Below are 24,079 nucleotides of genomic sequence, written 5' to 3'. Positions count from 1 at the left end.
ATATACAGACCAACCCACCAAATACTTGACATATGTATAGGTGGGGACTGATAGTTGTAATCAGTAATGACAAAATCTGTATACTTACTGTATAGGGCAAATAGTGTCCAAGATGTAGTGAACTCTAAGCACACAAAAATAATGATAATGCTAGTGTGATATCCCTGAATAGATAACCAGGAAAAGAGAGATCCATATATAGGCATTAACAAAGTACAATACTTGCATTATGGTGATCTCTCAAAGAAGCGCCTACACATGCTCCCTATGTAGTGCCCATAAGGACGGCCGTTTCGCAAAGGCGCTTTGTCCATACAGAGTGTAAGCTCTGTGGGACAGTAACTCTCTCACACTGATTAGACTGTTATATATACAGTAGAGGCAACGCTTATTCTAACATTTGCCTTAAACTAGCCGGGTTACATTCAGGGTATGTGCTGGGTATGTTCTGGGCTAGTTTGAGGCACGTTTAAGGCATTTCTGCATTGACTAACGACCCATAGGATTAACACAGCAGGGATCCCTGGCAGTCCAATTCAGTTTGAATGGGACTGCCAGGGACCCCCGCTGTTAATCTGATAGGCCATTAATCAATGCAAAAATGCTGGGGCTAGTTTAAGGAAATGTATTCAGAATGTACCTGGGTCTTTTGGGGAATTGCCACTGGTTTTTGTTAGAATAATCGCTGCCTCTACTGTACAAGTAGTTTGCGTGTATATACAGTGTAAGCACTGTGGGATAGTAACTCTCTCACACTGATAACAATGTTATATATAGAAGTAGTGTGAGTGTATATATAGAGTGTAAGCTCTGCGGGGCAGTAACTATCTCACACTGATAACAATGTTATATATAGAAGTATTGTGAGTGTATATATAGAATGTAAACTCTGCGGGTCAGTAACTCTCACACTGATTACAATGTTATATGCAGAAGTAGTGTGAGTGTATATATAGCAGTGATTCCCACCCTTTTTTGTTTGGAGGAACCCTTTAAGTATTTCATGAAATGTCGGGGAACCCCTATCTGGAAGACACATTTTCGACAGTGGTAAATCACAAAATCGACGTGTAAAGCAGTAGGGGTAATAAATAATAATGAACTCGTACTTTTGAATAAACAATGTGTACATATTTTGTAATGATTTTGGTTTAAACATCACCCCCCCCTTGCATCTCTCAAAACCCCCATGGATCGATCCCTCTCCCTCCTTTCTCCTCTCCCCCCTTCTCTCTCCTCTCCCTCTCTCCCTTCTCTCCTCTCCATCCTTCTCTCTCCTCTCACTCTCTCCCTCCTCCTCTCCCCCTCATCTTCCTTTCACCCTCCTTCTGACACTCTCTCTCTCACACACGCTCTCCCTTCTCGCGCTCTCTCCCTCCTCGTACTCTCTACCTCCTTGCCCTCTCTCTACCTTCTCGCGCTCTCTCTCTCTCCTCGCGCTCTCTCCCTTCTCGTGCTCTCTCCCTCCTCGCACTCTCTCTCCCTCCTTGCGCTCTCCCTCCTCGCGCTCTCTCTCCCTCATCGCACACTCTCTCCCTCCTCGCGCTCTCTCTCCCTCCTCACACACACATGCAAACAGCGTTTACAGCAGAAGCTGTAGCTCAAATGCAAAGTTACAGCCGACACCACGGATCACCCTCTCCCCCTTCCCCCGGTGCAGCAGTGAGTGCGGGCGGCCAGGCGGAACCCCTGCCACTGCTTCGCGGAGCCCCGGTTAAGAATCACTGATATATAGAGTGTAAGCTCTGTGGGATAGTAACTCTCTCACCCTGATTACAATGTTATATATAGAAGCAGTGTAGTGTGTATATCTGTATATATATATAACTGAAACTGTTGTTTGTGAGTCCCTGTAGACCATTTGATTGGTCCGTTGGTCTGCCCCCCACGGCTCATTGGACGGTGTGTTTGGCCCCCCCGTGTGTCCCGCCCCCCCACGCTACACTGCGTGTCCCTCTGAGCGGGAGACAAACGCAGTGCAGCCACAGATTCTCCTCCTCACCTAGCGCTGCCAGCCGCTGCAATCCCCCAGCTCACACCCTACACCCAGCCCGCCACCTCACCTCCATCCGCACCCCCGGCGGATCAGTCCCTCACTCCGCCACCTCACATACACCCGCCCCGCCATCAGTCCCTATCACCGCCGCCTCCAACCTACACCCGGGCCGCCGCATCACCGCACTCACGCTGTCCTGCCCGCCGCCTCTCTCCACGCACGCCATTCTCCCAGTCAGGATCTGGATTGGCAATTCATTCAGGCATCAGGTAACAAGTAGTTGTAGTCACGAAGACTCCACGAAAACACAAACGAAGACAATGGGTATAGGGTTTACACTGGTTTATATGGGATTCCAGCCCTATACATTCACAGAGAGTGTCATGCATTGGACATCAATTACCTCCACCCAACGACCCTTTGCCAGCTAACGTGGGAAGCATTGTTAGATCATGCCCCAGTTAGTTGGTACATGCGCACATCTGGCCCTTGGGGTCTCATTTCTTTAGCCCCACACAAAACTCATGGCGCCTAAAAGTCTACCAGACTTGTATCTGGTCAGGAAATCCTTTGTCTGTAAGTGTGAATCACAGCACTTACAGACCCCTCAAGCCCTGCGTTTCTCCGCCCTAATCTATACAACCAGAGTGGTTGAGTCTTTGATCAGGGGGTCTGTTGTAGACAAATGGGTCGCCCCCCTGAGCATTAACATTACACAGAGCCAGTGACTTTCCGGGCTCTTATACCAGCCTTGCAAAACAGTATATTCTTTAATATCTACACATATTAAAATAATCCATTCGGCTGGACTGAGTGGGTTGATAGTTGCCGGACCCTCATGCCGGAGGGGACTCTCCATGGTGGCCAAGTTTCAGCTCGCTGTGACCCACCGAACCGGAGATACACACTTACACACTTACAGGTTTAAAAGCACATTTTCCAAAGAGGCTTTTTTCTACCATGCAAGTCAATGGCAGAAACCCCAACTTTACAATTACCTTGACTCCGTTATGTTGCCCCGAGAGGGTCGGTATTTGCCATGCAATCCTGCCGGAATTAGGACTACATGGTGGCCGAATCTCAGCCCTCTAGGTTGAACAGAACCGGAGTTATGGGTTCAAGGTGCTCATTCCGACTTAGGGGTCTATGCACTAAGCAGCGGAAAAATGCATTAGCCAGGTTTTGAATTCTCCATGTTTTTGGAGTGTTAACCTCGCTGTATGCAGGAAGGGCTTAATCCCTGGTGAATTAATGCGCCAGCACCATTTAAAATAAGGGCGAATAACCTGTGACTAACCTGGCGAGAAGCTGTCAAGAAGCCGTCCCCTGCCAAGATGTGTTTGCAGCAGAGAGAGATCCACTGCTCTCTCGGCGCAAACATTGGCACATTAAAAATTATTTTAAATACAATTTTATTCATAGTGTACATGTGCAGGGGGTCTCCGGAGCTGAATCGCATTGGTTTCAGGTCCGGGGACCCCCTGCTTCCTGAGATACAGGCCCCTTTATGAGGTGCCGGTATCCCTCTGCATTTAAATGTCCTGATCACGTGACCGCGGAATGTAAACAAAGCAGAGGGATACCGGCACCCCCTAAAGGGGCCTGTATCTCGGGAAGCAGGGGGTTCCCAGACCTAAAACCAAAGCGGTTCAGCTCCGGAGACCCTCTGCACATTTACAGTATGAATAAAACACAGATATCAATAAACACTCATTCCTTACCTTTGCGGCTATGTGCTATGGTAACGAAGCAGCATGAATGTATTTTTAATAATATTGTACAGTGAGCAGGGGGTCCCCTGAGCTGAACCGCATTGCTTTGTGGACCAGGGACCCCCTGCTTCCCGAATTACAGGCCCCGGTATGTGTCATCGGGTGGCAGTGTCGCTGCCATCTTTATAGCCTCACATGGTACGGTAGCCAACCAGAGCGTGGGAAATACATCCCAACTCTGATTGGCTCTAGTACCATGTGACAGGCTTTCAATGACGTCACATCCGTTCTCCCCCAAGCCTATGTCAGATGGTCTACTAGAGCCAATCAGATTAGGGATGTAGTTCCCACGCTCTGATTGGCTACCGTACCATGTGAGGCCGGCCATGTTTCTTTTCATGGCGTCATCTTAAAGGCAATTGAAGCACAGCCATTCTGATTGGCTGTGCTTTCATTGCCTTTAAATTGACGTCATAATTTTTTTTTGTTCGGCCAAATTCACATGTTTTTTACGGCCCAATCAGGACCGTGGGAAACATTTGAGCAAAATGTGACATCATAGGCCTATAAAAGCCTATGTCACCTCATTTTGAAGCTAGTCGCCGAGGAGGGAACATCTCCCCTCCTAAGTAGAGAAGAAGGGCGTGGCCTAAGAAGATGGAAGAAGCCGGAGAAGACCCCAAAAGAAGAAAAGAAGACCCCAAGACAGACGGGAAGGATTACAAATAGAAGAACAAGACACTGTTATGGATTGTAATGGTTTTTTATTTTATGGTTTACCTGTGGATTGGTTCCTGTGCTTCCGGGCTGCCTGGATTTCGGTGAGTGGGCATCTAATGGTGAGTGAACAAAAGAAATGTTTATTATTTTTACTTTTACAGGTTTTTTTGATTTTTCATTCATGTCTTTTATTTTTTCAGTCCCATTTAATGCCCGTGAATGTAGCTATGTACCTATCTATATACATACATTCACGGACACTGAATGGGTGTATTATATGTGATTTTTGTATGGAAATGCATTGTTTTTTATGCTGTATTATTGCCCCTGTATTTTATGTATATCTATCTATATGGATAGACATACAGGGATAATAATTGATTGTTTTGCTAATGTTTATGTTCTTTTCATGTATGGCTAATGTATGTATCAGCTTTATTTTGTCATTGTTGTGAATAATGTAATTTGTATTTAGTTACAGGTTAATTGTAATGGCTTCTTTATGGTACTTAGATTAGAATGATGGTTGTTACTTTAAATTAGAATTGTTTTGGCAATGGTTTGGCTTTAGGAATTGAATAGGGAATTGTATAATTGAATTGTATTGTATTATAATTGTTTGAGGAAATGGATTAATTGATTGATGCTAATTGTATTGATGTTGCTTAGTTTATATTGGATTCTCCTGATGGCATTGCTGGTTAACCACCCGAGGTCCCTGAGACACCTGTGGGTCTGACCCGGGGCTCCCAGACATCCGCAGGCCTACTGTGGGGACCCAATTGTGGCCCACAGTGACCCGCGGAGACCACCTGGGGGCCATGGCGCTTGGTGGGACCCACCAACAGGCCTCCAGAGCCTGTATGAAACAAGTTGCTGGTACCCTGTAGGTCTGACACGTCAGGCCCGCCAGGGACTCGCATGGGGCTGGGGTATGAACCCCGTATGTAAAAGAATAAATCATGTATTTATGGGGGGGCACAGGGGGTGGGTAATGTATTTAATAAATAAAATAATGTTTATTGTGGGTCTGTGTATTGTTTTAATTGTGGGTACTGGGGGTGGGGGGAGGGGGTATTGGCCCCAAGGGTATGTGGGTAGGCCTCCCTTGTGGGTAGTGGGTGAGGGTGGTTAGGCCTCACGGGGTGGGGGGTTAGTGGGGGAGGGTATCTAGGCCTCCCGAGTGGTGGGTGAGGGCGGGTTAACCCCTTAATGACTGTACCGGTTAATAACCGCTATGGTGAGTAAGGGGTTAGGGGACATTACTTTAGATGTTTTTATTCTTGTTTCTGTTTTGCAGCAGTGGAGGGGGCATTAGCAGGATGAAGATGAGGATAGCCTTCATCGTGGCAGCCGGGCAAGGGTGAGTGCTATATGTATTTAATGTATTTTTTGTTCTGTATGTTTCTAAAATGGGCACATTCACTGTTATCCATTTGTGGATAATAGTAATTGTGCCCATTACTATACTGTATGTGCATATATGTGTATGTTAGGGGGGTATAGGGGTTGTTGGGGTAATTTTATATATATATATATATATAGATATATATAGATATATTTATTTATTTATATTTATTTATTTATTTAGTGTGGGAATGTTGTGTGTGTTTTCTTTTTATTGTAGGTAGCGGGGGTGGGTGAAAGGGGTATTTAGCCCTTGTTGTTTGTTTAGGGCTTGCGGGTGGGTAGCGGGAGGGCTTAACCCCTTCATGACCGTAGCGGTATTAATCGCTAAGGTCGTGAAGGGGTTAAGTGCACCCGCAACCCCCCCGCAAGCCCTAAACAAACAACAAGGACCAAATACCCCCTTCACCCACCCCTGCTACACACAATAAACCTGGCACGGCGGCTTAACCCCTTCATTGCCTTAGCGGTTAGCCGCTAAGGTAATGAAGTGGCCTTTAAATGCATTTTTCCTGCCTCGGATGCATGCCGGGTGAGTCCGGTGCTGGTATTAATCGTATCAGCTCCGGAGACCCCCGGCATCAATCACAGCCAGGAAAAAGGCCTGAATTTTTTCTAAGTGCCGATCCGCCGCCCATCCGCAGCATCCGCAGCCTCTCAGCATCAACTTGCCTACTTTTTGTGATGTGTCGGATTCGCCAGAAAAACGCCATTCTAGAGTGGCGAATAGTGGCGCAAAACTACTCGCCACTACTAGAATTGAGCGTGGCGGAAAAAATGGGAAGTTGAGGCGAAAAGTGCCTTTTCGCCCGCGCCGATGGCGGGAAAAAAAAAAACGCCAAACACATTGGCGGTTTTTTTTGCTTTTCGCCTAGTTTTTTTTATATATATATATATATATATCTTATATATATATATATATATCTTAACCCTGGCTGTGCTCAAAGCTGTGACCCTACAGCAAGCTTAAGCCTATAGGGAACCATGTATAAAATGGTTTTTGAAGCAAAAAGTGGCACTGTGTGCTCATTTGCATGTCATTTCCCAGAATCCCTTGCTGCAGTGGAAGTGCTGTGTGCTGGGTGATAACGGTGAAAGGCGGGGTTGCAGACCTGCCTAAGAAATGCAAATGAGTATACAGTATATTTGCATTTGCTATATATATTTGCTATATATATATATACAAATACAAATATATATATACAAATATACTGTATACTCATTTGCATTTCTTAGGCAGGTCTGCAACCCCGCCTTTCACCGTTATCACCCAGCACACAGCACTTCCACTGCAGCAAGGGATTCTGGGAAATGACATGCAAATGAGCACACAGTGCCACTTTTTGCTTCAAAAACCATTTTATACATGGTTCCCTATAGGCTTAAGCTTGCTGTAGGGTCACAGCTTTGAGCACAGCCAGGGTTAAGATGCATAGCCAGAAAACCCACCCACAGACAGCTGTATCGACCTTAATGGGTCTCATCAGTGTGGGGTTGGTTAACTGGCTATGCAATGAAGTGAAAGGATGGGGTTTACCATACTGAGTTAAGTTATGGTGAGTAAAAAAAGTGACAAAAACCTTCCACAGCAAAGCATATAGCAAATGCAAATATACTTTATGCTCATTTGCATGTCTTAGGCAGGTCTGCAACCCCGCCTTTCACCATTATATATATATGTATATATAAAAACATTTTTGAAACTTAAAGTTTTATTGGGTTTACACAGACTATCCAGATAACATCTCGTTTTTTGAAATTAACAAATAATATCCAATGACCGCAACCCTTCAAAATCTCTGTGGGGAGGGGGGGTAGTAAAGCGGGGAGGGCAAATGTTCTCTTTTATCTTTTGGTCCATGTCTTCGATGTTTTATCTTTCCCTTGTTGCCATCTTGTGCCTTATCCTCTCCCATGCGGTCTCGAACACCTATTATCGCCACTAGGGTCGGGTATAGACCTCCTAATCTTCTATCTCTTTTTAGACTGTTAATGTAATATTGTTGGAATGAACATACTGTAGAAATTGATGACATGTGGATGACATTGACTGGGGGGGGGGGGGGTCTCTGGAGATGAGGGTGTTGATGATGTGCAGAATCTATTCCGTCTCCATTTTGTCTGTCTTTGTCTCACAAGTCTCTGTCTTACTGTGTGTCTCACACTGTGTTCCTGCAATCATTCACATGTGAAAGAATGTGTATGCTGCAAGTGTATCAGGTTGGCTACCAGGAGAATCAAGGACAAAATCGGCCTATGGCTCAATGCCCAGAAATGAGGAGGAAGCTCGTATTCTGCAGCATATTCAGACTCAGAGATACAGATGTATCCTAATATACCGTGTCCATTGAAAAGAAAGATAAAATCACCCGGCTCTCTTGTGAAAAAGCTAATAATGATAAACAATGTATATAATAATAAATAAAAATATCTAAAGTGTATAGTGAAAATATTACAATATGTATACAATAAAGTGGTAATAATGGTTATAAGACAGCTTTAAGAGAAAGCTCTCTATCTGTGCTCGGAAAAAAGCTTACATCATGTAGTGTATCCAAATGTAACATCACTCCCACATTAATAACAGGTAATAAGCCTTTATAATGCCTTGCTTGAAGAATCAGTCAGGTGATTCTCCTTTTAGACGGAGGGATGAGTCAAAATTACACATCTAGGTTGACCAAACTATTGAAATGAAATGAACAGCAGGACCCCAGTTAGCAACTTCATGTACATCAGAGCCCCTCCCCTGGAGCGAGACTGAGGAGCAGTAAAGTACTGTAATGACACCCAGATAAAGGAAAGTACTCACATGTAGCCACTGATCCTCTAGTCTGCGTGCAGCTGCGAGATAGATACTGAGGGTAATGCCCAAGGAAAGGACGTGCAGGCAGAGCACAGCTTGTAGGTAGTGAGAGCAAAACCAGGTGCGACGGTGGCGGGGTCACTTTAGCAATAAAAATAGCTTCTTTATGAAAGATCTAACACAGTTACATGGCGCTGTGAAGAGGTGCTCTGATGCGTTTCAGGCTCCCCGCCCTTTATCAAAGAGTATAATACTTCTTAATCAAGTGCCGGTATAAGAAGGGAGCCCCCTGCTGCGCGTCCCGTCCACATCGTGACATCACGAAGGTAAAAGCCAATGGGAGGAACGAAGGGGGCGGATGCACCACACACACCAATCAACCCCGCGGCGACGGAGTCTCAGACAGGCACAGGCACCACAAACACAATCTCAGACAGTGAAGAGTATTAGGCAACAACAAGGGGGGAGAGGAGGGGAGAGAAGGTGAGGGAGAGGGGATGAGGGGGGAGAGGAGAGGGGGAAGAGAGAGGGAGGATTGAAGGGGGGGAGAGGGGAGCGGTTCCTGAGATCATCAGCCCTTTGATGCAGCGATCTGAAAGCATTTTACTGATGTGCCTGTTATTTCTGCTACATTGTAAGCAGCCTCTGTTGCTTGCGCAATAGTTTTGCTCATAAACGTACTTCACCATATTGGTATTTTTTTCATTAATAGGTATATCTCGTGGTGGAATTCGAATATAGGACTTGTTCCCGTATTTATCCTTCAGGTGTTGTGTATCTATGCACCTGTATCTCTGATTTGCGCCTTTGGGGTGTTTTTTGTATTTTGTATTCTCTTTGGGGTGGTGTACACCCATTACATTGGCAGCACTCATAGACATCATTGCAACACTATTTTAAATCAGTTTTGCGCACCTTGCAAATTTTTTCTTTTTATATATATATATATATATATATATATATATATATATATATATATATATATATACATGTGTGTCAAATGACATCGCGTTACTATGGCAACTCAAAGCCATGTGACATTCACGGCGTCATTTGATGCTGCGATTCGCAAGGAGGAGGAAGGCGGCAGCAAGGAGGCGTCTGATCATATATATAGCAAGCATAAACACACACAGCTAAACTTATGCAGCCCCTGCAAGCTCAGATTCCAAAACCAGCACTGCTAAAGCTAACCCAGGCCCTCATTCTCTCCCGTCTCGACTATTGTAACCTCCTGCTGTCTGGCCTTCCTGCCTCTCACCTGTCTCCCCTACAATCTGTAACTGTGCTCTGTATATATTGTATTCTCTCCCGTCTCCTGTAACCTCCTGCTGTCCGGCCTTCCTGCCTCTCACCCGTCTCCCCTACAATCTGTAACTGTGCTCTGTGTATATTGTATTCTCTCCCCTCTCATGTAACCTCCTGCTGTCCGGCCTTCCTGCCACTCACCCGTCTCCCCTACAATCTGTAACTGTACTCTGTATATATTGTATTCTCTCTCGTCTCCTGTAACCTCCTGCTGTCTGGCCTTCCTGCCTCTCACCTGTCTCCCCTCCAATCTGTAACTGTACTCTGTATATATTGTATTCTCTCCCGTCTCCTGTAACCTCCTGCTGTCCGGCCTTCCTGCCTCTCACATGTCTCCCCTACAATCTGTAACTGTGCTCTGTATATATTGTATTCTCTCCCGTCTCCTGTAACCTCCTGCTGTCCGGCCTTCCTGCCTCTCACCTGTCTCCCCTACAATCTGTAACTGTGCTCAATATATATAGTATTCTCTCCCGCCTCCTGTAACCTCCTGCTGTCTGGTCTTCCTGCCTCTCACCTGTCTCCCCTACAATCTGTAACTGTACTCTGTATATATTGTATTCTCTCCCGTCTCCTTATCAAGAAACTCTATCTTTCTCTGTTGAATTACCCAGATACAATTACCATTTCCCCACACGATAAAATGTTATGACATGTGACTTCCACGGCGTCATTTGATGCTGCAATTCGCAAGGAGGAGGAAGGCGGCAGCAAGGAGGCGTCTGATCATATATATAGCAAGCATAAACACACACAGCTAAACTTACGCAGCCCCTGCAAGCTCAGATTCCAAAACCAGCACTGCTAAAGCTAACCCAGGCCCTCATTCTCTCCCGTCTCGACTATTGTAACCTCCTGCTGTCTAGCCTTCCTGCCTCTCACCTGTCTCCCCTACAATTTGTAACTGTGCTCTGTATATATTGTATTCTCTCCCGTCTCCTGTAACCTCCTGCTGTCCGGCCTTCCTGCCTCTCACCCGTCTCCCCTACAATCTGTAACTGTGCTCTGTGTATATTGTATTCTCTCCCCTCTCATGTGACCTCCTGCTGTCCGGCCTTCCTGCCTCTCACCCGTCTTCCCTACAACCTGCAACTGGGCTCTGTATATATCGTATTCTCTCCCGTCTCCTGTAACCTCCTGCTGTCCGGCCTTCCTGCCTCTCACCCGTCTCCCCTACAATCTGTAACTGTACTCTGTATATATTGTATTCTCTCTCGTCTCCTGTAACGTCCTGCTGTCTGGCCTTCCTGCCTCTCACCTGTCTCCCCTCCAATCTGTAACTGTACTCTGTATATATTGTATTCTCTCCCGTCTCCTGTAACCTCCTGCTGTCCGGCCTTCCTGCCTCTCACATGTCTCCCCTACAATCTGTAACTGTGCTCTGTATATATTGTATTCTCTCCCGTCTCCTGTAACCTCCTGCTGTCCGGCCTTCCTGCCTCTCACCTGTCTCCCCTACAATCTGTAACTGTGCTCAATATATATAGTATTCTCTCCCGCCTCCTGTAACCTCCTGCTGTCTGGTCTTCCTGCCTCTCACCTGTCTCCCCTACAATCTGTAACTGTACTCTGTATATATTGTATTCTCTCCCGTCTCCTTATCAAGAAACTCTATCTTTCTCTGTTGAATTACCCAGATACAATTACCATTTCCCCACACGATAAAATGTTATGACATGTGACTTAAGCCCCAGTGGCCTAATGGATAAGGCACTGGCCTCCTAAGCCAGGGATTGTGGGTTCAAGTCCCATCTGGGGTGGTTATATTTCATCCGCAAAACGTTAGTTTTTATTTCAAAACATATTCAGTCCAGTGTTACTTATCATGAATAAATTAGGCAACAATTCCAAATGTTTTCATACAGACCAAGCAATGTGACGTATTTTACCCAGGTACAGACAGGATTGCGGGATCTTATTCACGACATCATGTAGCTTCTCGTTGCCACGTCAACGCGACGCCATTTGACGCAGCGTGGCCATTTTAACTGGAGCTGCAGGGGGTAAAGATGAATTTGTAGGAGAAGACTGGGAGACGCCGGGGGACTCTGTCGCAGGTAAACAGTCGACAGCGGACAAAATGCAGTCGCCCGTGACAACCGATCTAGTGCATTTATCGACCCCTGGCTATAGGTAACCAAGGAAACCTTAAACATGTCATGCACATTGCTCTGGGGAGTTCCTAACACAGCCTACAGGAACACTCATGCACCATTCGCATCACAATCCAAAAAAATTATAAAAACTAAATGCCAAGATATCATTCTAAAGCAAAGAATTCTCACTGAAGAAATCTGATGCCCTGTTATACACTTTTTTCAATGTTTCCACTTCTTGAGTCATTTCTTTCTACTTTTATCGGTGTATACGTTCTTTTCATAGTACATATTAAAAATAGTTGAAGAACAATACACAATAAAGCCTCACAAAGTACAATGATTAAAGGATGCATGGGGAAAAAAATACCCAATACTGACACACTGTAACAGATTTTTTTAAACTTTGCCCCCCAAGCTGAACCTGTCATTACTGACCATTCATGTTCTATCTTTTTAAATTTACCCTTTACCTATTGAGAAACAATTTCTCCTTCTTTTAATTGTTTTTGTAAAACTGGAAGTCAACCTTCTTCTTTCTTAATTTTTACACATAGGAAATTATTCTTTCACTATTTCATTGTTCTCAATACGACCTAAAATGAAGTGTGATTATGAAAGCATGAGTGATAAATAATCTTGGCCTGGTGTGGTAAACAAATTAATTTAGAATTCAAATATAAACAAGCAATAAATTTTACATGTTCAAATCTTGCCGGAATGGTGTAAAAAAAAAAATCAGGACTTTGGAGATTATAAACTAATAAATGAGTATTGCTAATGAGTATTCCTAGCACTGTCTTAGGAAGTAAAACTCGTTCATTTCCTAGTATGGGTATTAAAGAATTAGTTGTACATACATCATTTTTACATCCCAACCACTTATTTACCCATAAATCTGTATGATTTAGAACAAATACACATTTTTCTGGCAAACTTTGTCGTATTCCTAGGATGTCATACACCCTTGTACTTTTTTCCCAATAGTAATAGAAATAATAGATTTTTTGTTCTTTTTCCTAAAAAGTGAAAACATATTTAGTCCCATAGGTGATTCTTTGCTTTAAAACACAATATTTTGACATATTTAGAGCCCAGCTGACTACATACAGGCATACCCCACATTAACGTACACAATGGGACCGGAGCATGTATGTAAAGCGAAAATGTACTTAAAGTGAAGCACTACCTTTTTTCCACTTATCGATGCATGTTCTGTACTGCAATCATCATATACGTGCAGAACTGATGTAAATAACGCATGTGTAACAGGCTCTATAGTCTCCCTGCTTGTGCACAGCTTCGGTAAAGGTAGGGAGCCGGTATAGCTGATCAGGACGTGCTGACATGCGTGAGCTGCCGTTTGACTATTGGGCCATATGTACTTAGTCGCGAGTGTACTTAAAGTGAATGTCCTTAAACCGGGGTATGCCTGTATACTGGATATATAATGCAACAGTGCCACCATGTAGGTATTGTTACCAATATTGTCCTGGAACAGGATTGCATATTTTCTGTATTTTTTTCTCGGCTCTCACACTGTCAGCTCTCCCCAGGGAAGTTACATCTTTTTTCCAAGCTCTGAAGAAACCAGAGCTGTGTATATTGCAACATAGTTGTTACAAGTAATCCCCTTTACACAGCCTCTAGTCAGTTGCCCTGGCAACCTCCCAATGCTCATATTTGAGTATGTTTTAGTCCTCCCCCCCTGCTTTATCTGCATATTGTTATGCCCCTTAGTGTGTTTCTGTCTGACAGGAAAGTGTGCTCCCTCTTTTCAACAAGCAGTCAAAGTGAGTAGACACATCTTCCACTGCTCCCTCAGAAAGGAAATCCTTTTAACCTTCCCCTCAGAGAGGCACTTCCACATAGCAGGACACCTTCCTCTCATCAAGCAATTCTCCTCACAAGGGACATCCACTATTACATTCCACATACAAGAACTTATATACTCCTCTTATAACTGTTATAACTCCCTCAATAATGTTGAAGAAAACAGAAGTGTGCTTTAAAAGGGGACGAGTTAAGCTACAGTACATGGACTTACTCATATGCCACATATGAGCCTGGGTCCAGAATAGATATCCTTCTATTTTTCAATAAAACACTTTTTTTGCTAAATAAAACTTGCGTTGGCCGGGAATCGAACCCGGGTCAACTGCTTGGAAGGCAGCTATGCTCGCCACTATACCACCAACGCATAGTGCTGTATTCTGTAGTGCAGCAATACAGTGCTGGAATATAGTGCAGGAATATAGTGCTGGACTATTTATCCAGAAACTCTATCTTTCTCTGTTGAATTACCCAGATACAATTACCATTACCCCACACGATACAATGTTATAAGACATGCGACATAAGCCCCAGTGGCCTAATGGATAAGGCACTGGCCTCCTAAGCCAGGGATTGTGGGTTCAAGTCCCATCTGGGGTGGTTATATTTCATCCGCAAAACGTTAGTTTTTATTTCAAAACATATTCAGTCCGGTGTTAGTTATCATTAATAAATTAGGCAACAATTCCAAATGTTTTCATACAGACCAAGCAATCTGACGTATTTTACCCAGGTACAGACAGGATTGCGGGATCTATTTCACGACACCATGCAGCTTCTCGTTGCCACGTCAACGCGACGTCATTTGAAGCAGCGTGGCCATTTTAACTGGAGCTGCAGGGGGAAAAGATGAATTTGTAGGAGAAAACTGGGAGACGCTGGGGGATTCTGCCGCAGGTAAGCAGTCGACAACGGACAAAATGCAGTCGCCCATGACAACCGGTCGAGTGCATTTGTCGACCCCTGGCTATAGGTAACCAAGGAAACCTTAAACAGGTCATGCACATTGCTCTGGGGAGTTCTTAACACAGCCTACAGGAACACTCATGCACCATTCGCATCACATTCCAAAAAAATTATAAAAACTAAATGCCAAGATATCATTCTAAAGCAAAGAATTCTCACTGAAGAAATCTGATGCCCTGTTATACACTTTTGTCAATGTTTCCACTTCTTGAGTCATTTCTTTCTACTTTTATCGGTGTATACGTTCTTTTCATAGTACATATTAAAAATAGTTGAAGAACAATACACAATAAAGCCTCACAAAGTACAATGATTAAAGGATGCATGGGAAAAAAAATACCCAATACTGACACATTGTAACAGATTTTTTTAAACTTTGCCCCCCAAGCTGAACCTGTCATTACTGACCATTCATGTTCTATCTTTTTAAATGTACCCTTTTCCTATTGAGAAACAATTTCTCCTTCTTTAAATTGTTTTTGTAAAACTGGAAGTCAACCTTCTTCTTTCTTAATTTCTTACACATAGGAAATTATTCTTTCACTATTTCATTATTTTCAATACGACCTAAAATGAAGTGTGATTATGAAAGCATGAGTGATAAATAATCTTGGCCTGGTGTGGTAAACAAATTAATTTAGAATTCAAATATAAACAAGCAATACATTTTACATGTTCAAATCTTGCCAGAATGCTGTAAAAAAAAAAAATCAGGACATTGGAGATTATAAACTAATAAATGAGTATTGCTAATGAGTATTCCTAGCACTGTCATAGGAAGTAAAACTCGTTCATTTCCTAGTATGGGTATTAAAGAATTAGTTGTACATACATCATTTTTACATCCCAACCACTTATTTACCCATAAATCTGTATGATTTAGAACAAATACACATTTTTCTGGCAAACTTTGTCGTATTCCTAGGATGTCATACACCCTTGTACTTTTTTCCCAATAGTAATAGAAATAATAGATTTTTTGTTCTTTTTCCTAAAAAGTGAAAACATATTTAGTCCCATAGGTGATTCTTTGCTTTAAAACACAATATTTTGACATATTTAGAGCCCAGCTGACTACATACACTGGATATATAATGCAACAGTGCCACCATGTGGTAGGTATTGTTACCAATATTGTCCTGGAACAGGATTGCATATTTTCTGTATATTTTTCTCGGCTCTCACACTGTCAGCTCTCCCCAGGGAAGTTACATGTTTTTTCCAAGCCCTGAAGAAGCCAGAGCTGTGTATATTGCAACATAGTTGTTACAAGTAATCCCCTTTACACAGCCTCTAGTCAGTTGCCCTGGCAACCTCCCAATGCTCATATTTGAGTATGTTTTAGTCCTCTCCCCCTGCTTTATATGCATATTGTTATGCCCCTTAGTGTGTTCCTGTCTGACAGGAAAGTGTGCTCCCTCTTTTCAACAAGCAGTCAAAGTGAGTAGACACATCTTCCACTGCTCCCTCAGAAAGGAAATCCTTTTAACCTTCCCCTCAGAGAGGCACTTCCACATAGCAGGACACCTTCCTCTCATCAAGCAATTCTCCTCACAAGGGACATCCACTATTACATTCCATATACAAGAACTTATATACTCCTCTTATAACTGTTATACTGTAACTCCCTCAATAAAGTTGAAGAAAACAGAAGTGTGCTTTAAAAGGGGACGAGTTAAGCTACAGTACATGGACTTACTCATATGCCACATATGAGCCTGGGTCCAGAATAGATATCCTTCTATTTTTCAATAAAACACTTTTTTTGCTAAATAAAACTTGCGTTGGCCGGGAATCGAACCCGGGTCAACTGCTTGGAAGGCAGCTATGCTCACCACTATACCACCAACGCATAGTGCTGTATTCTGTAGTGCAGCAATACAGTGCTGGAATATAGTGCAGGAATATAGTGCTGGACTATTTATCCAGAAACTCTATCTTTCTCTGTTGAATTACCCAGATACAATTACCATTACCCCACACGATACAATGTTATAAGACATGCGACATAAGCCCCAGTGGCCTAATGGATAAGGCACTGGCCTCCTAAGCCAGGGATTGTGGGTTCAAGTCCCATCTGGGGTGGTTATATTTCATCCGCAAAACGTTAGTTTTTATTTCAAAACATATTCAGTCCGGTGTTAGTTATCATTAATAAATTAGGCAACAATTCCAAATGTTTTCATACAGACCAAGCAATCTGACGTATTTTACCCAGGTACAGACAGGATTGCGGGATCTATTTCACGACATCATGCAGCTTCTCGTTGCCACGTCAACGCGACGTCATTTGAAGCAGCGTGGCCATTTTAACTGGAGCTGCAGGGGGAAAAGATGAATTTGTAGGAGAAAACTGGGAGACGCCGGGGGATTCTGCCGCAGGTAAGCAGTCGACAGCGGACAAAATGCAGTCGCCCATGACAACCGGTCGAGTGCATTTGTCGACCCCTGGCTATAGGTAACCAAGGAAACCTTAAACAGGTCATGCACATTGCTCTGGGGAGTTCCTAACACAGCCTACAGGAACACTCATGCACCATTCGCATCACATTCCAAAAAAATTATAAAAACTAAATGCCAAGATATCATTCTAAAGCAAAGAATTCTCACTTAAAGAAATCTGATGCCCTGTTATACACTTTTGTCAATGTTTCCACTTCTTGAGTAATTTCTTTCTACTTTTATCGGTGTATACGTTCTTTTCATAGTGCATATTAAAAATAGTTGAAGAACAATACACAATAAAGCCTCACAAAGTACAATGATTAAAGGATGCATGGGGAAAAAAATACCCAATACTGACACATTGTAACAGATTTTTTTAAACTTTGCCCCCCAAGCTGAACCTGTCATTACTGACCATTCATGTTCTATCTTTTTAAATGTACCCTTTTCCTATTGAGAAACAATTTCTCCTTCTTTAAATTGTTTTTGTAAAACTGGAAGTCAACCTTCTTCTTTCTTAATTTCTTACACATAGGAAATTATTCTTTCACTATTTCATTATTTTCAATACGACCTAAAATGAAGTGTGATTATGAAAGCATGAGTGATAAATAATCTTGGCCTGGTGTGGTAAACAAATTAATTTAGAATTCAAATATAAACAAGCAATAAATTTTACATGTTCAAATCTTGCCAGAATGGTGTAAAAAAAAAAAATCAGGACATTGGAGATTATAAACTAATAAATGAGTATTGCTAATGAGTATTCCTAGCACTGTCATAGGAAGTAAAACTCGTTCATTTCCTAGTATGGGTATTAAAGAATTAGTTGTACATACATCATTTTTACATCCCAACCACTTATTTACCCATAAATCTGTATGATTTAGAACAAATACACATTTTTCTGGCAAACTTTGTCGTATTCCTAGGATGTCATACACCCTTGTACTTTTTTCCCAATAGTAATAGAAATAATAGATTTTTTGTTCTTTTTCCTAAAAAGTGAAAACATATTTAGTCCCATAGGTGATTCTTTGCTTTAAAACACAATATTTTGACATATTTAGAGCCCAGCTGACTACATACACTGGATATATAATGCAACAGTGCCACCATGGGGTAGGTATTGTAACCAATGTTGTCCTGGAACAGGATTGCATATTTTCTGTATATTTTTCTCGGCTCTCACACTGTCAGCTCTCCCCAGGGAAGTTACATGTTTTTTCCAAGCCCTGAAGAAGCCAGAGCTGTGTATATTGCAACATAGTTGTTACAAGTAATCCCCTTTACACAGCCTCTAGTCAGTTGCCCTGGCAACCTCCCAATGCTCATATTTGAGTATGTTTTAGTCCTCTCCCCCTGCTTTATCTGCATATTGTTATGCCCCTTAGTGTGTTCCTGTCTGACAGGAAAGTGTGCTCCCTCTTTTCAACAAGCAGTCAAAGTGAGTAGACACATCTTCCACTGCTCCCTCAGAAAGGAAATCCTTTTAACCTTCCCCTCAGAGAGGCACTTCCACATAGCAGGACACCTTCCTCTCATCAAGCAATTCTCCTCACAAGGGACATCCACTATTACATTCCATATACAAGAACTTATATACTCCTCTTATAACTGTTATACTGTAACTCCCTCAATAAAGTTGAAGAAAACAGAAGTGTGCTTTAAAAGGGGACGAGTTAAGCTACAGTACATGGACTTACTCATATGCCACATATGAGCCTGGGTCCAGAATAGATATCCTTCTATTTTTCAATAAAACACTTTTTTTGCTAAATAAAACTTGCGTTGGCCGGGAATCAAACCCGGGTCAACTGCTTGGAAGGCAGCTATGCTCACCACTATACCACCAACGCATAGTGCTGTATTCTGTAGTGCAGCAATACAGTGCTGGAATATAGTGCAGGAATATAGTGCTGGACTATTTATCCAGAAACTCTATCTTTCTCTGTTGAATTACCCAGATACAATTACCATTACCCCACACGATACAATGTTATAAGACATGCGACATAAGCCCTAGTGGCCTAATGGATAAGGCACTGGCCTCCTAAGCCAGGGATTGTGGGTTCAAGTCCCATCTGGGGTGGTTATATTTCATCCGCAAAACGTTAGTTTTTATTTCAAAACATATTCAGTCCGGTGTTAGTTATCATTAATAAATTAGGCAACAATTCCAAATGTTTTCATACAGACCAAGCAATCTGACGTATTTTACCCAGGTACAGACAGGATTGCGGGATCTATTTCACGACATCATGCAGCTTCTCGTTGCCACGTCAACGCGACGTCATTTGAAGCAGCGTGGCCATTTTAACTGGAGCTGCAGGGGGAAAAGATGAATTTGTAGGAGAAAACTGGGAGACGCCGGGGGATTCTGCCGCAGGTAAGCAGTCGACAGCGGACAAAATGCAGTCGCCCATGACAACCGGTCGAGTGCATTTGTCGACCCCTGGCTATAGGTAACCAAGGAAACCTTAAACAGGTCATGCACATTGCTCTGGGGAGTTCCTAACACAGCCTACAGGAACACTCATGCACCATTCGCATCACATTCCAAAAAAATTATAAAAACTAAATGCCAAGATATCATTCTAAAGCAAAGAATTCTCACTTAAAGAAATCTGATGCCCTGTTATACACTTTTGTCAATGTTTCCACTTCTTGAGGCATTTCTTTCTACTTTTATCAGTGTATACGTTCTTTTCATAGTGCATATTAAAAATAGTTGAAGAACAATACACAATAAAGCCTCACAAAGTACAATGATTAAAGGATGCATGGGGAAAAAAATACCCAATACTGACACATTGTAACAGATTTTTTTAAACTTTGCCCCCCAAGCTGAACCTGTCATTACTGACCATTCATGTTCTATCTTTTTAAATGTACCCTTTTCCTATTGAGAAACAATTTCTCCTTCTTTAAATTGTTTTTGTAAAACTGGAAGTCAACCTTCTTCTTTCTTAATTTCTTACACATAGGAAATTATTCTTTCACTATTTCATTATTTTCAATACGACCTAAAAGGAAGTGTGATTATGAAAGCATGAGTGATAAATAATCTTGGCCTGGTGTGGTAAACAAATTAATTTAGAATTCAAATATAAACAAGCAATACATTTTACATGTTCAAATCTTGCCAGAATGGTGTAAAAAAAAAAATCAGGACATTGGAGATTATAAACTAATAAATGAGTATTGCTAATGAGTATTCCTAGCACTGTCATAGGAAGTAAAACTCGTTCATTTCCTAGTATGGGTATTAAAGAATTAGTTGTACATACATCATTTTTACATCCCAACCACTTATTTACCCATAAATCTGTATGATTTACAACAAATACACATTTTTCTGGCAAACTTTGTCGTATTCCTAGGATGTCATACACCCTTGTACTTTTTTCCCAATAGTAATAGAAATAATAGATTTTTTGTTCTTTTTCCTAAAAAGTGAAAACATATTTAGTCCCATAGGTGATTCTTTGCTTTAAAACACAATATTTTGACATATTTAGAGCCCAGCTGACTACATACACTGGATATATAATGCAACAGTGCCACCATGGGGTAGGTATTGTTACCAATATTGTCCTGGAACAGGATTGCATATTTTCTGTATATTTTTCTCGGCTCTCACACTGTCAGCTCTCCCCAGGGAAGTTACATGTTTTTTCCAAGCCCTGAAGAAGCCAGAGCTGTGTATATTGCAACATAGTTGTTACAAGTAATCCCCTTTACACAGCCTCTAGTCAGTTGCCCTGGCAACCTCCCAATGCTCATATTTGAGTATGTTTTAGTCCTCTCCCCCTGCTTTATCTGCATATTGTTATGCCCCTTAGTGTGTTCCTGTCTGACAGGAAAGTGTGCTCCCTCTTTTCAACAAGCAGTCAAAGTGAGTAGACACATCTTCCACTGCTCCCTCAGAAAGGAAATCCTTTTAACCTTCCCCTCAGAGAGGCACTTCCACATAGCAGGACACCTTCCTCTCATCAAGCAATTCTCCTCACAAGGGACATCCACTATTACATTCCATATACAAGAACTTATATACTCCTCTTATAACTGTTATACTGTAACTCCCTCAATAAAGTTGAAGAAAACAGAAGTGTGCTTTAAAAGGGGACGAGTTAAGCTACAGTACATGGACTTACTCATATGCCACATATGAGCCTGGGTCCAGAATAGATATCCTTCTATTTTTCAATAAAACACTTTTTTTGCTAAATAAAACTTGCGTTGGCCGGGAATCGAACCCGGGTCAACTGCTTGGAAGGCAGCTATGCTCACCACTATACCACCAACGCATAGTGCTGTATTCTGTAGTGCAGCAATACAGTGCTGGAATATAGTGCAGGAATATAGTGCTGGACTATTTATCCAGAAACTCTATCTTTCTCTGTTGAATTACCCAGATACAATTACCATTACCCCACACGATACAATGTTATAAGACATGCGACATAAGCCCCAGTGGCCTAATGGATAAGGCACTGGCCTCCTAAGCCAGGGATTGTGGGTTCAAGTCCCATCTGGGGTGGTTATATTTCATCCGCAAAACGTTAGTTTTTATTTCAAAACATATTCAGTCCGGTGTTAGTTATCATTAATAAATTAGGCAACAATTCCAAATGTTTTCATACAGACCAAGCAATCTGACGTATTTTACCCAGGTACAGACAGGATTGCGGGATCTATTTCACGACATCATGCAGCTTCTCGTTGCCACGTCAACGCGACGTCATTTGAAGCAGCGTGGCCATTTTAACTGGAGCTGCAGGGGGAAAAGATGAATTTGTAGGAGAAAACTGGGAGACGCCGGGGGATTCTGCCGCAGGTAAGCAGTCGACAGCGGACAAAATGCAGTCGCCCATGACAACCGGTCGAGTGCATTTGTCGACCCCTGGCTATAGGTAACCAAGGAAACCTTAAACAGGTCATGCACATTGCTCTGGGGAGTTCCTAACACAGCCTACAGGAACACTCATGCACCATTCGCATCACATTCCAAAAAAATTATAAAAACTAAATGCCAAGATATCATTCTAAAGCAAAGAATTCTCACTGAAGAAATCTGATGCCCTGTTATACACTTTTGTCAATGTTTCCACTTCTTGAGTCATTTCTTTCTACTTTTATCGGTGTATACGTTCTTTTCATAGTACATATTAAAAATAGTTGAAGAACAATACACAATAAAGCCTCACAAAGTACAATGATTAAAGGATGCATGGGAAAAAAAATACTCAATACTGACACATTGTAATAGATTTTTTTAAACTTTGCCCCCCAAGCTGAACCTGTCATTACTGACCATTCATGTTCCATCTTTTTAAATGTACCCTTTTCCTATTGAGAAACAATTTCTCCTTCTTTAAATTGTTTTTGTAAAACTGGAAGTCAACCTTCTTCTTTCTTAATTTCTTACACATAGGAAATTATTCTTTCACTATTTCATTATTTTCAATACGACCTAAAAGGAAGTGTGATTATGAAAGCATGAGTGATAAATAATCTTGGCCTGGTGTGGTAAACAAATTAATTTAGAATTCAAATATAAACAAGCAATAAATTTTACATGTTCAAATCTTGCCAGAATGGTGTAAAAAAAAAAATCAGGACATTGGAGATTATAAACTAATAAATGAGTATTGCTAATGAGTATTCCTAGCACTGTCATAGGAAGTAAAACTCGTTCATTTCCTAGTATGGGTATTAAAGAATTAGTTGTACATACATCATTTTTACATCCCAACCACTTATTTACCCATAAATCTGTATGATTTAGAACAAATACACATTTTTCTGGCAAACTTTGTCGTATTCCTAGGATGTCATACACCCTTGTACTTTTTTCCCAATAGTAATAGAAATAATAGATTTTTTGTTCTTTTTCCTAAAAAGTGAAAACATATTTAGTCCCATAGGTGATTCTTTGCTTTAAAACACAATATTTTGACATATTTAGAGCCCAGCTGACTACATACACTGGATATATAATGCAACAGTGCCACCATGGGGTAGGTATTGTAACCAATGTTGTCCTGGAACAGGATTGCATATTTTCTGTATATTTTTCTCGGCTCTCACACTGTCAGCTCTCCCCAGGGAAGTTACATGTTTTTTCCAAGCCCTGAAGAAGCCAGAGCTGTGTATATTGCAACATAGTTGTTACAAGTAATCCCCTTTACACAGCCTCTAGTCAGTTGCGCTGGCAACCTCCCAATGCTCATATTTGAGTATGTTTTAGTCCTCTCCCCCTGCTTTATCTGCATATTGTTATGCCCCTTAGTGTGTTCCTGTCTGACAGGAAAGTGTGCTCCCTCTTTTCAACAAGCAGTCAAAGTGAGTAGACACATCTTCCACTGCTCCCTCAGAAAGGAAATCCTTTTAACCTTCCCCTCAGAGAGGCACTTCCACATAGCAGGACACCTTCCTCTCATCAAGCAATTCTCCTCACAAGGGACATCCACTATTACATTCCATATACAAGAACTTATATACTCCTCTTATAACTGTTATACTGTAACTCCCTCAATAAAGTTGAAGAAAACAGAAGTGTGCTTTAAAAGGGGACGAGTTAAGCTACAGTACATGGACTTACTCATATGCCACATATGAGCCTGGGTCCAGAATAGATATCCTTCTATTTTTCAATAAAACACTTTTTTTGCTAAATAAAACTTGCGTTGGCCGGGAATCAAACCCGGGTCAACTGCTTGGAAGGCAGCTATGCTCACCACTATACCACCAACGCATAGTGCTGTATTCTGTAGTGCAGCAATAC

General features: G+C 42.0%; 7 non-coding genes across 7 annotated transcripts; 5 read left to right on the top strand and 2 right to left on the bottom strand.

The window, feature by feature from the left end:
- The first annotated feature begins 11,636 nt into the window (after positions 1-11,636).
- On the top strand, positions 11,637-11,709 carry TRNAR-CCU (transfer RNA arginine (anticodon CCU)). Its single transcript has one exon. It is a non-coding gene; the product is annotated as a tRNA-Arg (tRNA).
- Positions 11,710-14,405: 2,696 nt separating this feature from the next.
- TRNAR-CCU (transfer RNA arginine (anticodon CCU)) lies at positions 14,406-14,478 on the top strand. Its single transcript has one exon. It is a non-coding gene; the product is annotated as a tRNA-Arg (tRNA).
- A 2,146-nt stretch (positions 14,479-16,624) lies between these two features.
- TRNAG-UCC (transfer RNA glycine (anticodon UCC)) lies at positions 16,625-16,696 on the bottom strand. Its single transcript has one exon. It is a non-coding gene; the product is annotated as a tRNA-Gly (tRNA).
- Positions 16,697-16,856: 160 nt separating this feature from the next.
- TRNAR-CCU (transfer RNA arginine (anticodon CCU)) lies at positions 16,857-16,929 on the top strand. Its single transcript has one exon. It is a non-coding gene; the product is annotated as a tRNA-Arg (tRNA).
- A 2,379-nt stretch (positions 16,930-19,308) lies between these two features.
- TRNAR-CCU (transfer RNA arginine (anticodon CCU)) lies at positions 19,309-19,381 on the top strand. Its single transcript has one exon. It is a non-coding gene; the product is annotated as a tRNA-Arg (tRNA).
- Positions 19,382-21,527: 2,146 nt separating this feature from the next.
- Positions 21,528-21,599, bottom strand: TRNAG-UCC (transfer RNA glycine (anticodon UCC)). Its single transcript has one exon. It is a non-coding gene; the product is annotated as a tRNA-Gly (tRNA).
- A 160-nt stretch (positions 21,600-21,759) lies between these two features.
- TRNAR-CCU (transfer RNA arginine (anticodon CCU)) lies at positions 21,760-21,832 on the top strand. The gene has a single exon. It is a non-coding gene; the product is annotated as a tRNA-Arg (tRNA).
- The last annotated feature ends 2,247 nt before the right edge of the window (positions 21,833-24,079 follow it).

The sequence above is a fragment of the Ascaphus truei genome, unplaced genomic scaffold (assembly GCF_040206685.1).
Source record: "Ascaphus truei isolate aAscTru1 unplaced genomic scaffold, aAscTru1.hap1 HAP1_SCAFFOLD_371, whole genome shotgun sequence".
Classification (NCBI taxonomy): domain Eukaryota; kingdom Metazoa; phylum Chordata; class Amphibia; order Anura; family Ascaphidae; genus Ascaphus; species Ascaphus truei.
The sequence above is the reverse complement of the archived record's forward strand: the minus strand, read 5'-3'. Positions and strand labels throughout refer to the sequence as shown.